Genomic DNA, 15,588 nt, shown 5'->3' on the forward strand with positions numbered 1-15,588 from the left:
CGGGGTGTGTACAGTCCTGTGCCCATGGGATTCCGTAGGAGTGAATAGACACGTGTAAGAATGCTCGCTCTATAAAGGCGCTGTCTAGGAGAATTAAAGGGAGTGCTCTCCATCACTAAACAGATTTGGGGGGTGGCCCTGCAAGCGCTCCTGGGGCTGGAGCAGATAAGGACCCCATGAATTGCTCCTGGAACAAATTACAACAGTGTCTCTGTTTAAGCTTTAGAGCAGATTTGACTGACTTGCTGTACAGTGTCAACATGACCAGTGGTGAGGGTTTATGGGAACTGTAGTCAAAACAGCAATTCCATTGGAAACCTATTGTCATGTAGCGGGCAAAGAGTTAGATTCAGGTGACCTGGGTTCAAATCCTCATTCAAGCATGGAAATTCACTGGCGGGTGTCAATAGTAAACCACTTCTTGGACATTCCATGTATCTTGAAAACCCTAGTAGGGTTGGCAGTGCATAACAACAGTCAAAACATTTGGAGGGCAGCAGATTGTCTGCCACAGCTTTAACAGATGGACTGACTGCTCCCATTCATGTGAACACAGCAGTAAATCCCACTGAACTCCATGAGTTTTCTTCCCAAGCAACTATCCATAGGATTGGAGACTTAGCTCTCCATTAATTTCACGCATAAGTTGAAAGAAGTCAGCAGGACTTGGGGGTTGAAGTCCAGAATCCATTCAGAAAACAGAGCATCCACCAGGGGTGGTTGACCACTTTCAGCGGTAAAGGGAAGAGAATATGTCTTCCTTAGGTGGCTTACTTCGCCTAATAAAGCACCTTCATTTCTAAGGTGGTCAGACCATGCCAAACATGGCCAGCTCATGGCATTTGGCTGCCTAGGGCAAAAGCAAGATGCAAAGCCTACCGTTGGCAACTGAAACTTCCTTCAGTACTGTGGCTGGGAAAGAACACTTCACATCCAGGTGCAGCAGCCTAGTTTAGGTAGGAAACAACGGGGGGGGGGGTAGTACCCAGCTCTTTTCCTCAATACCTTGCTGCTGCCTCCCAGCAACTGTGGCCTCATCCTGCCTAATGACAGAGCCACCCCCTCACTTGAAAGAAAGAGAAATCTGACAGAGGACACAGGGAGAAAATGAGTCTGAAATCAGTCAGTAAAAAAAAAACATGGTGTGTGTGTGTGTGTGTGTGTGTGTGTGTGTGTGTGTGTGTGTGTGTACATACATGTCTGTGCATACTTAACAAGCATCTCTCATGGTCAAGGTAGCTTGGGGGAATTCTAGGAGCTGCATGAAATACCAAGTTGACATTTTGGTCTCTCTTAGCTCTCCTATTCAGATAAACTGGCTTTATTCTTGACACATTGTCATTCCTTCCAGAAGATCATTTCCCTCTCCCTCCTTAATCCTTCAGTCCTTTCCCCTTCCCTCTCTCCAAACCTGTCCTCATTTTGTACTCAGTGATTCTGCAGAAGAGAGACACATACAAGTGTGAGCGCACACCACCACCCCAAGCCATGCACTCTGGGGAGCCCTTTGACTATTCCTTCCCTATCAGTTGGGGTGACCATGTGGCAGCTTTTTTTAGTTGGCGTCGCATACTCCTCTCATCCTTCTCGATCGCAGCTCCCTAAACATGCATTTTTAATGGGGGTGGGGGGTGGGTGGGGGCGAGCTGAACTCTTTCCTGGGAAGCTCAATTTTTAATTAAACCAGGGAATCAGGAAATTGCTGCTAGAATGACATGCTCACATTGTTGATTGAAGACAGGAAGCTCTGGGTTTATTTCCATTTGCTTTGTCCCACTTTTTTTTAAAAAATCCGTCTCTTTCACTGTTGCTGCACTGCTTATAAAAACAGACCATTCCAATAAACGAATAACAACTCACTTAACGAGGCCTGTCTTGTGCTTCTGGCAAAGGTTAGACTGCTGTGCATGCAAACTGAAGAGCAGGGGTTGGAGGAGAAGGTAAACATTTTTGTTTCTGCTGAGACGGCCAGGGAAAATAAATATTAATGCACCAAAGAGGCCTACACAAACAATTAAATGAGGCGTGCTCACTTAATTGTTCCCATACACCTAATGCACAAATTCAGCTCTAGATGAGAGAGACCACAGTATGCACTCAACTAAAAAAAAGTAGTGCACAGCTGGCAAGGAAATGAGCACCTAGTGAAGAGGGAGAGGCTGGCACTAGCAGCCTGTTGTTCTGAGCCTCCTTGAAGCCATGGCTGGTGAACCCATTCCCCCTCTGGGTGTTGCAACTACCATCAGCCCTAACTGGCATAGTCAGTCGTGATGAAGGAAAGGAGTTGCTGACAAACAACTGACATGTCACGACTTCTCCATCTCTACTTTAAGCCAAAACTCAAAAAAAAAAAGTCAGTGAATGAAGAAAGGAGACATGAAAGACCAATTTGATGAAAGCCCTGCAGCAATGAATGCAGTGATGGTAGAGACCTAGACCAGAAGCCTCTTGGTACAGTGGTTAAAAACTCTGCTCATGACTTGAGATGGATCGTGGGCTCAGGTGGCTGGCTTGAGATTGACTCAACTTCCATCCTTCCAAGGTCGGGAAATTGAGTACCCAGCTTGCTGAAGGTGGGGGCAATATGTAGCCTGCACAATTTAAATGGTAACCCCTCCAGAAAATGTTTTAGGTGCGGTGGGGCGGTGGTCTATAAGCAGCACACCACTTTTTGCTTTTCTTCATGGAAGTTACCTCCTACTGGTGGAGTGGGCAACTTGCAGTCCTCCCAGTGCTGCTAGACTGCAGCTTCATCATACATCACAACTGGCCATATGACAGCTACTGCGGATGGGAGTTGCAGGTCAATAACCCATGAGGGAGGCTATGTTGCCTTCCTCTGCTTTACAGCATAGGTTGGGGACCTGCCCACCACCCTTTCTTTGCTATTTCCGTGAAAAACAACAGCAGCAATATGTACATTCAATGTATTCATCCATTTCTTTAACTGACCTCTTTAGCTGCCCCAACGTCTGGTACATTCTGCAGACAAAGTCTGGGCAGGCACTGCTCCACTAGGTGTTTGTGATAGCCAGCCATTGCCATGAACTGGTTGCTCACAGCTGGACTTGAGCAAGAACCAGTCCCAAGTTGCTGTTTCCATTTCCAAACAGAGACCAGATTTTGCCCACTTTGAAGCCATGGTTAACCTTTAGTGTATACAAAGTAGCCAATTGCTGTCCTATCTGGGGGATTTGCAGAATGATCCAAGAAAAGAACGATCCTGGGATATCGGTAGTGCACCATGGCCCTGGGACAGGTCACATCTCAGGTTTCGTACCTGCTTTTAAAGGAGAATAATTGGACCCCGAAGACTATTCATGGGGAGCCTGGATTCCGTTGGCATTTCAAAACACAAACACAACTTGTCTGCAGCCTGGAGTCACATCGGTGCTTTCATTGGGGCTTTTGTTTAAAGCAGGGTGTGCCCAGCTGCTTGGGCCTCTGGAGCACAGCCCACCTCAACCCCACTGCTTCTTCCAGTGAGCAAGGGTAGGGTTATAAAGGGCACATAGACCGGGCAAATAAGGAAGCTGGATAGCAATGGATATGATGGGGTGCTGCCCCTGATGATGCTCCTTCAGCCCAAGTCAGCATCATTGGGCAGAGACCGATACCATCCCAAAGTCTTCTATAGCCTTACAGTACTGTGAAATACCTTGTTGCCTCTTAATATCAAATCTTCTTTCAACAAGCAATAGACTTTGACTTGGAAAATCAGGAGTGCCTGTTTGGGAGGAAGAGGAACGTGCAAGCTCTCTCAGGAACAAAGAGGACACACATTCCCTTTGCATTGATGGATGGCACAAAACACATTAGCTTTCCTCTCTTTTCTCCCCTTGCTCAGGACAGGCATTGCTCTCTGTTAATCATGAGATCCAACAACTCCTGTATGAGAAGGCTAATGTATGTATCTCGCTGAGCTCAGCGTTGGGTTACGTCAGATATTTCCTGGAAATGGGCCATCAGACAAATTACAATCACACACTGCCTTTTCTGCCTCTCATTCTTGATATAGGATTCTTTGGAGCTTGTGCTAGGAGCTTGTCTGCTGTGTGCAAGAAGTACACATACGACAAAAATACATGGAATGGAAAATTGTATTCCCTGAGCTGCCAACTAAGGTGACCAAGATTTTGAGAAATTCTTGTGGTTTTTGAAAACCAAACAACAGGGGAGCCTTTTAATGAACCTGTGCCTAGTGAAGAGGTTCATAGAGCATTTTTAAGGAGGGAGGCAGATTTCTGATTTTTGAGTCTAGCGAAGTGTATTAGGTTTCATTTCTCTGTACCCTTGTGCGAGAGGGTCACCTTGAGGGTCACCCAGCAGGCCTTCTGTCCCTGCCCCACAAGCTCAGAGGAGCCCAGGAGAGAGTAAACCAAGATCCTAGCTGGCAGGAATGTGCCATTCCAGGTGAAGGAAAGGCCACTGCCTGATGTGGGACAGCTGGAGAAGGGCGTGAGGGTGGGAATAAGTTGGCTGGAGTTGCAGGGCTCAGGGTCATCATCAACTGTGTCAGACAAAGGGTCAACTCTGTGACTCCACAGAGGTGCAAACAGGGAAAGGGGACAAGTGGAGCCACCTCTTCCCACCCAGCTTGTTCGGCCAGTGAACAGTTCAGGGACTGAAGGCTCTGGTAATGCACCCCCCAACTGATCCAGTGCCACTCCAGCCTTGGCATCCTTGCTACCCAACAGAAGCTGCAGCAGCTACCCTCTGGAGACTTTGGCTCTGGAGACTCACATGGCAACAAGTGCAGCCAAGGAGGTTTTGGAGGAAGCAGCACTATAAAGTCTGGCCCCCAACACCCACTTGTACCAGTCCTCCTTAAAACGACTCTGCCCTGGATCAGGACTCATACCTCCCACCTTCTTCTCAGGACATGGACTTTCAGAAACCCCAATGAAGTCAACTGGGGCCCCAGCCAAATGGACTCTGTCCAGAGGTTCGCTGCCTGAAACTCAACCCCATGTGAATGCAAGGGAAGGGGCAGGAGGGGCTGACTCTGTGTACTTTTAATAAAAGCTGCCCTGAGAGACAAAAACAGGCTGAAACCCATGGAATTATTGCCCGGGATCACCTGAGCTGCCAGCCCCCCAGGTAGGGGGGCGGTGGCGATGGGACACAAAACATGAGAACGTGGTTTTATTTCAAAATTCAACCTGAACAGGATCAAGCTTTAAGACCAATGCTAGTTAATACTGCTGCATTTCTGTCCCCCACAAACACACTCTCCAACCAAGCACTCGGTCTGCTCCCTGTTTTGGAAGACTCCCTTCCAAAGCCTTGTCTGGCGTGATGTCTGGCTGAGCTCCTCGCTCTCTTTTGGCAGCTCAACCACTGGGAGGTAGAGTAGTCAAGATAAGATGCAGAAGGACAGCTACTCATCTTCTTCAAGGTAGAGAAGGACCATCAATGGCCAGAGCACATAAGTAATTACACTTACATAAAGCTCAAGGTTCACAGGTAACATGACATAAAGTACCTTCCCCTGAGCTGAACCCTTAGCCCATGGGGTTCCAGACTATCAACTCGCCCTCTTGGGTTTCAGGAAGGAACCTTCCCAGCCTTAACTGGGGATGTCAGGGAAAGGATATCTGGGACCTTTCACATACCAAGCATGCACTTTGCCAATGAGCTGCAATCCTTGCAGGCAGAAGATGCAGAAGTGAGCATGGCTAAAGAAATTCTCTTTTCCTTAGGAGAAAAGAGATGCAAAAGGATGGATGAAATCAGCAAATCTACCCTTTGCCACTGGTATGTAAGCTGAAGTCTCCAGCAAGCAAGCTTAGCTTAGAGTTCAGATTGATTGTTTACAAATCAGTGCAGCTGAACTTATTATTTTATTTTAGGAAAGAAGAGCAGCTCAGTCAAAGCTCAAGCATGCTACTTTTTTTAGCCCACAAGTCCCATAGTAATCCCACGGATGCATTGAATGAATATATCCAGTTTATCATGCTCAAACAGTTAAGTGACAGGGTTGCAAACATTCCTGGAAGTCAAGTCCTCTGCCACAGAAGCCTTTGCTCTCCAGGTCAGACAAGCAGAGGGTCTTCTTCACAAGGGAAACACACTCTGCATAAGCTCAGAGGCATAATCTTCATTATTACTTGGTGTTTTGGTGCTGAGCCCTATCTGTCTGGAGAGTTCTTGAAGTAAAAGTAAAATATATTATAAAATATATAATCCCACAGCCAGCATGGCCACTAGTTTTTCCCAGATGTGCTTCAAAGTCTGGCCTCATGAAAAAGGTCTGCACACGATACACAAATCGATTTTTAGAGTGAACAGAATTGCAAAATTCTTATATAGGACGGTGCATAATTCTTGTGAAACCATAGTTCTGAACTCTTAAATACAAGAAGCCAAGCACTGTGCAACAACAGTCTTCTTTTGTTGGCATTGGAATAATCATCATCATAGTTCTTTAATGGGATAAATCTCCCCCCCCCCGGCAACTTTGTCATTATTCTTGTCTGCCATCAAGTCAGAACGGATCTATGTGTAAGGAGGGTTTTTATGAATTCCACTCTCTCAGTGAGACTCCATGACTAAGTGAGGATTCAAGCCCTGCTCTCCAGAGTCCTAATCTTTCACTCAATCTAGAACACCACACTGGGTATGTATGTATGTATGTATGTATGTATGTATGTATGTATGTATGTATGTATGTATGTATGTATGTATGTATGTATCAATCAATCAATCAATCAATCAATCAATCAATCAATCAATCAATCAATCAATCAATCAATCAGTCTCCCCCACAGCTTTAGATAGTACCAAAAATCAAAGGCGATTAAACAGTCCTTCCTAACTTGCCAACCTCCAGATGTATTGGACTATAACTCCCATAATACTCAGTCATCATAACGAATCATATTGTTTGCTGGAAATGTGTTTTTTTTTTTAAAAACTGAATCTTTTATATTTTTGGGCTGCACAGTTTATAATTTTTGAATATTCTCCTAATATGTCAGTGTTCTCAGTGCAATTCATAAATGGGAAAGAGTGGTGTCTGCATTTTATATGACCAAGACATCTGATTGAAATGCGTACTTTCATCTCAAGGCACTTAGCATCACAGAAGTGGTTAATTTATGCAAAGTGGCAGACATTTTATCACTAAATCTTCCCAACCTAGGTGGTCCTGAGAGCTTTGATATGCCAATAAATCCCCCCCATCTTCCAAACAGTGCCTGAAAAAACGTGAGTATCCAGAGCACAGAGGGTTAATCCTCCCTTGCCAGTTCCAATGATGGCTTCCAGTGGTACAACCCTACTCACCCCTGGCTATGGCATGTGGATGGCACAAGCCAGCACTCAGCTGGCTAATAGGAGGCCGCTGCAATGATTTAATAGAAACTGAGGTGGAAAGAGAATTCCAATCAGAAGCTCATTGTCCCCATTATTACAGTGGAAGGGAAGCCATCCTCTTCACTCGCACCAGCGCATCTAGCCTGAGCCGATGGTCTGCTCTTTATTGTCTCAAGGGCTTGGATTCTGGAGCTTAAGTTTCACCCTTATTGTTTAACCTCACTCAGTACAAATTTTTTGAAGTCCCTCATGTTTTTAATCCTGCAGTGACTCTTAAGAGAAGGAAGGACAAAACAAGCCAGGGTTAGGAGCCTGCCAGCTTCACAAAAATGAGGCAAATTCTAGTCATACCAATCAAACCAAGGCCCAGGTTGTGGTGGAGGAGAAAAGGACTTTAATTATTTGCTCAAATGAGATAGTATTTAATTGGTCCCCAGTTCATTTAATCTATGTAGTAGCCATAACTTTGCATTTAAATTCCTGCGTTTGAATAATGGGGTGATCCTGCCAACTTTCACAAAATCCAATTATATGACACAGATAAGAGATCACAGTGCCACAGCCTGGCCAATTAATGCTATGAAAACTCCAATGCCTGTTTAAACAGCAGTTCAATTCAGGGGGGCAGAAGGACGCTGGAACTTTGCAAATGAGCAAAGTCAAGGTGCTGTGTGAGTATTGGGGGGGCAGCTAACCAACAGCAGGGCCTTCTTGACAAGAATGGGGCTGGAATAAGCTTTGCCGCAGTATGAATAAGTTCAGGGAAGCTCAAGAAGCTGTCCCTAGTGCAGTCATCAAAATATTACATCAGCTGCTTTTTAAAAACCCACCCATATACGTAATAGCTGCCTCAAAAAGTGAACAAAATGTTCATTAGTGAAAGAGGAGCGGGCCTCCCTGCTTGGTCAGAAAAGCAAGTTCAGCCCAGGATATTTTGTTTCTGATGCAAAGAAGATGCTAGTCAACTGATGGGACTGTCAGTCTACACTTTCTTTGACACTGACAAGGGGAGAGTGTCCCATACTGGCCCTGAAAGCAGCTGACAACTTGGGAGCATCGGGGCAAGGCTGCCTAGCGAATGCAGCTGTAGCTTCCAACACCTTGACGCCACCTCATGCCCACTTACCACCCACCTGCATTTGCCATTGGAGGGAACTGCTTGACTCTGCCCCATGTGAGGCCAGTCCTTCAAAAGAGGGAGGAGCAGAAAGGTGGGAATTTGCCAGAACCTCTGCAAGATAGGGTTTTAACTACTTGAAGAAGGCTATCCTATCTCTCTCTCTCTGTCATTTCTTCAGGCTTAAGGCATCCTGTGTCCACTGTCAGGTCACAAAGTCTGATGCTGGAACATCTCCCCAAGAGCTGTATAGAATGTTATAGACCTTGAGGAATGTCACAACTGACCTTTATCTAGGAAAAGGTTTACTAGAAATCAGATAGCCGTTTCCAGTCATATCAAAATTCATCTGGCTATCAAGGTAAAAGTTGCTTCCTTGATGCAATAATTCCAGGCAACATCAGCTTGTCTATCTCTAGAAACTCTGTATATCTACATTGCTTCTCTATTCCATATCCACAGAAATACTTAAATGTCTATCCAAAAATCTTACAGCTATGGAAAAACTGTAGGCACAAGTGCTTTAAGCTACATGTAAGCTAAACCTAAGTTACAGGCAAATATTTAAATCAGATTTCAATCTAAATTACTAGAAATACACATATTTATTTATTTATTTATTTATTTATTTATTCATTCATTCATTCATTCATTCATTCATTCATTCATTCATTCATTCATTCTATTTTTATCCCGCCTATCTGGCTGTTATGACCACTCTCCCTATATATATAAATTACATTCTAAAGGAAGATCACTTGGTGAAAGAAAATAAGGATTTAATAGTAATAATGATTACGACAACAAGGATAATATTTGCAAGGAATTGGAGAAATGATAATCAATTTAACTTGGAGGAATGGTATAGAAAATTATGGGATATGGCAATTAATGATAAACTGACATGTGATATGAAAATAAGTACAGGCCAAATGAAAAACAATGATTTTAAGAAAATATGGAATGTATTTCTGGAACATGTATTTCAGAGAGGGAGGGGGTTTACACCGAGGGAAGAAACAATGAAATTTTGGAGTGAAAATGAATGGAACGAAGTGTAATGCTAGTCCTGAAGGTGACGGGTGCACATGGGTAATTGTATTTTATTGTATTGTTTTGTTTTGTATTTTATATAGGGTTTTTTTGTGTAGTAGTAGGTTCATTTTGTATTAATAAAAAAATTAAAAAACAAACTAAAATGCAGGATGTTATAGCCTAAAAATGCACACTGAAAAGCAGAGAATACCTCCCTCAAAATATCAAAGTTCACAAAAGTAAGGATGTATAAAGTAAAACACATATCTTAGGCTTTAAGCATATTATAAGGACACACAGAGTAAATTATTAATGTTGTCACACAGCCACATGCCAGTCTGCATCTGTGGAGGGAAATCTATGATTCTGTTACTGGCTTTGCGAAACAAAGTCTGTTGCTGTGCTGCTAACTTCCCTGCCGTCCTGTGATAGCTAATGCCCAGTATCTATGTTGTTGGTAGCTGATGGGTGTGTCATGTCGTGTTGCATGTCTCTTTGCCTATCTGTAATTTCATTTCTCTCAGTGGTTTACATTTCCCTTCAGCTGTAAACAACTGGATTTTACTGATGATCAATAAACGCTCACATTTTTCCAGTGGATATATCTATTATTTTTACTGGCATAGCAAAATAATCCCCAGTATTAATTTTCTAAAGGCATTTAAACTTGAGCCCTCTTCCATAGAGTATGACTTTCTCTCTCAGAATGTATTACATTTGGAATGCTGTATATACCACCACATCAGATATTTGATTATGCTGATACGCCATATAATTTTGTTGACCAGAATCCTATTAGTTATACCTACTGACCTAATTCCTTTGGCATAGATGCCCGTTGTGAATTGCCAGAAGTTTAAGAAATTGCTGTAGGCAAAGCAGTCACATGATTTAATGCACAATAACAATTACCTGTGCTGACGTCTTAATTTGCAACAATTCAAAGCTAAAATGCATGCCAGTGGACTTCAGCTGGTGTAATTTTTCAGTGGAGATTGGCCATTATTTCTATGCCACAGATGCACCAAATTCAGCAGATGACATCTTACTAAATGAAAGAGTCTGGCCACATAGAAATTCAACATTCTTTGCTAAGGGAGAGTAGAACCTCTCAGGCTGTATTCATATGGTTTGAATGAACAAGTGAGATAGAAGCTCTGTTTAATATCGAATATAATAAATAAAAGCATGCTATCTCTATGCTGGAGATGTAAAAAGGGGAAAAGGGACCTATATGCATATGTGGTGGAAGTGTGAAGTAAGAAAGAAAGCATGGACACTGGTTTTTAAGGAAATTAGAAAAATTATTGGATGTGATATTTGGGTTTCTGTGTATGATTATATCAGATGTGACTTTTCCTCTCTGTTTTTCTGTGTTGTTCCAATGCAAACCAAACATGTGAGTACCAAAACATTTGCAGCTGCAACTATTTTCTGAGAGAAGGGTTGCATTTTCTGACAGAATTGCAAGGGTGCCAATATTTTTGGCCATGACTGTAGTCCCAAGGGTTAAGGTGGCATGGGTGGAAAAAGTTTAGTGTGTATTGTGTGTAGTTATTACTGAGTTTATATTTTAGTTTTATTTCTGTTATGTTTATTTCTGTTATTTCTGTTATTTGTAATTTTCCTTTTTAACAACAACAATGCAAAACAACAACAACAACAACAACAACAACAACAACAACAACAACAACAACAACAACAACAACAATAATAATAATAATAATAATAATAATAATAATAATAATAATAATAATAATAATAATAATAATAATAATAATAATAATAATAATAATAATAATAATAATAATAATAATAATAAAGCCCTGTTTAAAAACCTTACTACACGGGGGGGGGGAATGTGGGAAATACTATGTGTTTTGGACTGGGCTGATTTGCATTTTTCCTCTTGACCTCATGACAGAATAAGAAATGTGAATCAGTCCAGAGTCTTATATCCCTGATCCACAGATATTCTTTCTCAACAGATGGTTTTCTACTGTCTTCTTCAGTTCAAAGCATGCGATCACTTGAACTAATGCAGAAAGGAAAGACCAAACGAATGTGTGCGCGCACACACAAAGTGGTGCTTTGGCACAGCCCCTCTCACCTATTGCCTCATGAGGGAAACCAGGAGAGTGTGCGCGCACATACACACAAGCACTAATCTCTCAAGACATGTCTTTATTTTTTAATAGCTTCTCCTCAGACAGAGTTCTGGTTTATACGTTTTTTATAGTTTAATGAGCTTTATATCAGCAAGATAAGATGAGGAAATTAGTAAATTGAGACAGGAAAGTCTTCTTAAGATACTTCCTTTGAACCACACCACCTACAGGCACTTTCACAGAACTGCAGTTAGAAGGTTTTTACTCTCTTGCTTGTGTGGCCCCTTAAATCAAGGAGAACTGACTCCCCCAGTGCCACTTTACAGTGAGAGATTGAAAGTTAATTCACATTTCTCTCACTGTGGAGTTGTACCCTAAGTCTTTCCCAGCACTAGAGAATTATAGATTGGTTTCCTATTGTGTCCAGCGGTAGCATTAGTATTCCTAAAAGGTGGCTAATTTATGGAAGGAGTGCATACAAATGAGCCCTATATATGTGAACAAGGTCTGTTGAACAGACGTGGAAGTTAGTGATCCAACATGGCTGGGAAAGAAGGCACAACAAACAATTTCTCAGCTGCTTGTCAATATTCAGATGCAAATTCCATCCAGGGGTTCAGCTGCCCTGGATTTGTCTGGCCTCTTAGATTGTACAGTACAGCCCTATGCTGTTACCACCAGCACTGACTGTATACACCCAAATCAAATAGGTCTCAAAGAAGGGAGCCAGGCTGCATCAACAATATTCAGAGAGGCAGCCCTGTTCATTTATTGCAGCAGATACAACCTATAGTTCTGTGCCACCTTTTGAGACTAGTTTCCTTTGGCATATATTTTCATGGACCGTGGCTCACGAATGATGAGACCGTGTCAGGGAAGATGCAGAACTAAATAACCTTGTACTTCCTCTTTGGAAAACACCTTCCAGGTGTTTTCACATAACATGCCTGGCACCCCTGGTCAATTCCAGGATGCCCATTCTATAGGAGAGGCCAAGGTCTTTACTTGCAAGCTTCTTTCCTCTAGTCTAGCACAGAAAGCAGCCATACACAGGTTCTTAGAAAACTGGGTCGTGTATCCAGAATGTCTTCCTTCTAACTACACAGAATTATAGAAGGCATAAAGTTCTGACGTATGCTTGCTGCCACTCTTGCTGGGCTCTTATTCCTGCTAACAAAGAGCAAACCCTTCCAAAACTTTTCCACGTGTTCTCCCCTCAGTTTCAAGTCTTGCATTTCAAATTCTAAACAAAGAAGGGTGTTTATAAACCTCACAGATAAAAGGGTGTTTTATCTGGAAAAACAGATAAAAGAACTGGGTAAGATACCGAGTGTGGGAAATTGAATTTGTATTTTCTTCCAGAATCTGATCAAGCTTTTTCCTTCTACTGCAAGCTTAGGGCAGCCCTGGAGTCACACATTCCTTATCTTTGGGCCTCCTGGATCTGAACACATCAACCAGCAGCTTCCCAGATTCCTGGAAGGGTCCTATTAAAAAAGCCAGTGCATTTCCCCCCCTGCGGCTCCTCAGGCATGGAGAACAGTGGTAGGGGTGGCCTACTTCTTCCTGGTCCCTGTTATACAGAGAGGGATTTCATGGGCTGAACTCACGCGTCTGCTGATGTGGAGCCTAGCCATGCATCCAAGCCTTCTTTAGGTGATTACAAAAAAGCACCTGCTATTCAACGTCCACAATACCAGGTGGATTCTTGATAAACAGTTTCAAACTACAGGTTTTACTTAGGCCATGGATGGGAAATGTTGTGCCCTTGTTCTGGGGCTGAGATTCCCATAATTCTTCATCACTGGTGATGCATAACGATATATGGCATCCCTTCTACATTCAGACCCGTGTTGTCTCTTCAGCCAAGTCTTCCCGTTAACATGGAACAGCTTTTGCAACACTGACATACAGACTCAGAAGAGTCCAGCTGTGATCAATATGGGCAGAAATGTGTCTGACAATCTTAACAGCATGTCAGGAGTTGAGCCGGCTTGCTTTCCACATAGGGCCTTGCGTACTTGCTGTTCTGCACCATCACATCATTTCTGGCTTATGGCAACTCTGAAGGGTTTTTCAAAGTGCATGAGATATTTACAGAGTGGATTACCATTGCACCCCCAACAGGGATCTGAAGCCAAGTGTCCTGAGTCCAAATGGAAAACTCTGGTCATGACACTATTCTTGAGTGCTTGCACACCAGTATACCTAAATTGTGCTATGCTCTCTTTTTTTCAGGAAAAAAAATTGTTGCATTTGAAGGAAGGACAGGGGGCACAGCCGAAACACTCTATATTGCTCACTGGATGGGACGGAAAGAAAAGCTGCTACTCTGATGGCATCTGTGGAAGTGGATGACTACCTCATTGTCACAACTTTTGCTATCAGCTGATAGAGATAAAGCTAATACCATACTATAATCCACAGAAGCCTCTAATAGGCTTACGAATAACAGGGGCTTATCACCTTATTAATGTTCAGCATTATGTATCAGAAGACAATACCATCATGGAAGTTTTTAATGAAAGAGTGTGTCGTACGACTGCAGCCCGTTTCCTAGCTGGGAGCATGGGGGGAATTGAACTAACGAAGGCAGAGGGCACAGAAGCACAAAGAAGGGCCGAGGGCGCAGACAGGAAGTTTACGAAAGAGCAGGAGAAGGAAATGATGGGACTGCAAAAAAAGTTGTGCTGCCAAGGGCCAGAATCCTACTGGAGTCCACGTAAGGTTTGTATAACTTGCTGCAGCTAATTAGGGCTAACTGATGATATGTTGGGATGCATTTCAGTCGTGCAATCAGGTGCATGGCCAGGTATGCAGGTATGAGACATGTCCCAGCGCCTCCTCTACTAGCTGCAATGAGCCACAACAAGTTACACCAACTTTACCCAAAGGGTCAAGGTTTGTGTTTGGTGCATAAACACACTACGAATCAAACAGAGAGAGTAGGGGTGTGCAGAGGTTCCTCCCTCCCCCAAACCACTTATGTACCCAAAGAAAGGGCAGACAGATGGGGCCAGCCTGCCCTGTGCTCTTTTGAGAAAGGCTCCAGCCCACTCTGTCTCTGGGTCTGCATGTTTTTCTGTATCTCTGGTTTTAAAAAAGTTCCCTCAAATGAGGAGCTGTGGGCAGGGGGGAGAGATGCGACTGACTGTGACCTGGATAGTCACAGTGCACATCCCTGCATTGTGTGGCCTATCCAGACAAAGTCAAGACAAGCATTTCTCACCGCCCAGAGAGGCTCAGCTTATCCCAGGCTGTGATGCAGATCCTCCCTTCTAAACTCACAGAATTCCAGATGTGTGGCTTTCTTTTTCTGTCCCTGTTAATGCTCACAGCCAACCACTCTGGCCATGGGTTTAAGGTGTGACCTGTCTTATTCACAGAACAACTCCATGAAGTAGATCTGGCTGCGAGAGTCCCTGGCCCCAAGAGAAGCCTTCATGGGTAGCTGACTGCTACGCACCGCCATGGATCTCATTGGCTTCCTTTTGATAGTGTTCCCCATAAAACAAATCATTGGGGGGGGGGCAAGCAGATTCAAGTGAAGCAGCATACCTATGAGTTCACATCAAGTGATCTATAAAAGGCCAAGGTTCTTCATTGTTTTTATGGTGTTCTTTAGACTCAACCCATTTTTGAATCAGGTGTAGCATATTTTAAACCAAACATTTAAAAGGTGATACCTGACACATGTGGAAGTGCCGATTGTTTTCATAGGAAATCATGTTATTTTATTTGGGAGTGAGGTATTTTACTTTTCCCCAGAGGGTCATTTATTTTAACTCAGATGTAAAATCAATTTATTCTGAATCTGTCAGCATAAATTGTGTGTGTGGGGGGGGTTGCCACTCACTGGTGTGCCTTCCACATTCCTTCTCCTTCTCCAGCCCTTGTGGGTGGGTGTGTGCACGCATGTATGTGGTCAGTTTCAGCCCAAGATTGTGCATCCCTTGTCTTCTCCACTCCCTGTGAAATAGTAAAAATAGCACTACAATAGCAGCTGCAGGT

The sequence above is a fragment of the Pogona vitticeps genome, chromosome 2 (genome assembly GCF_051106095.1).
Source record: "Pogona vitticeps strain Pit_001003342236 chromosome 2, PviZW2.1, whole genome shotgun sequence".
Taxonomy (NCBI): Eukaryota; Metazoa; Chordata; class Lepidosauria; order Squamata; family Agamidae; genus Pogona; species Pogona vitticeps.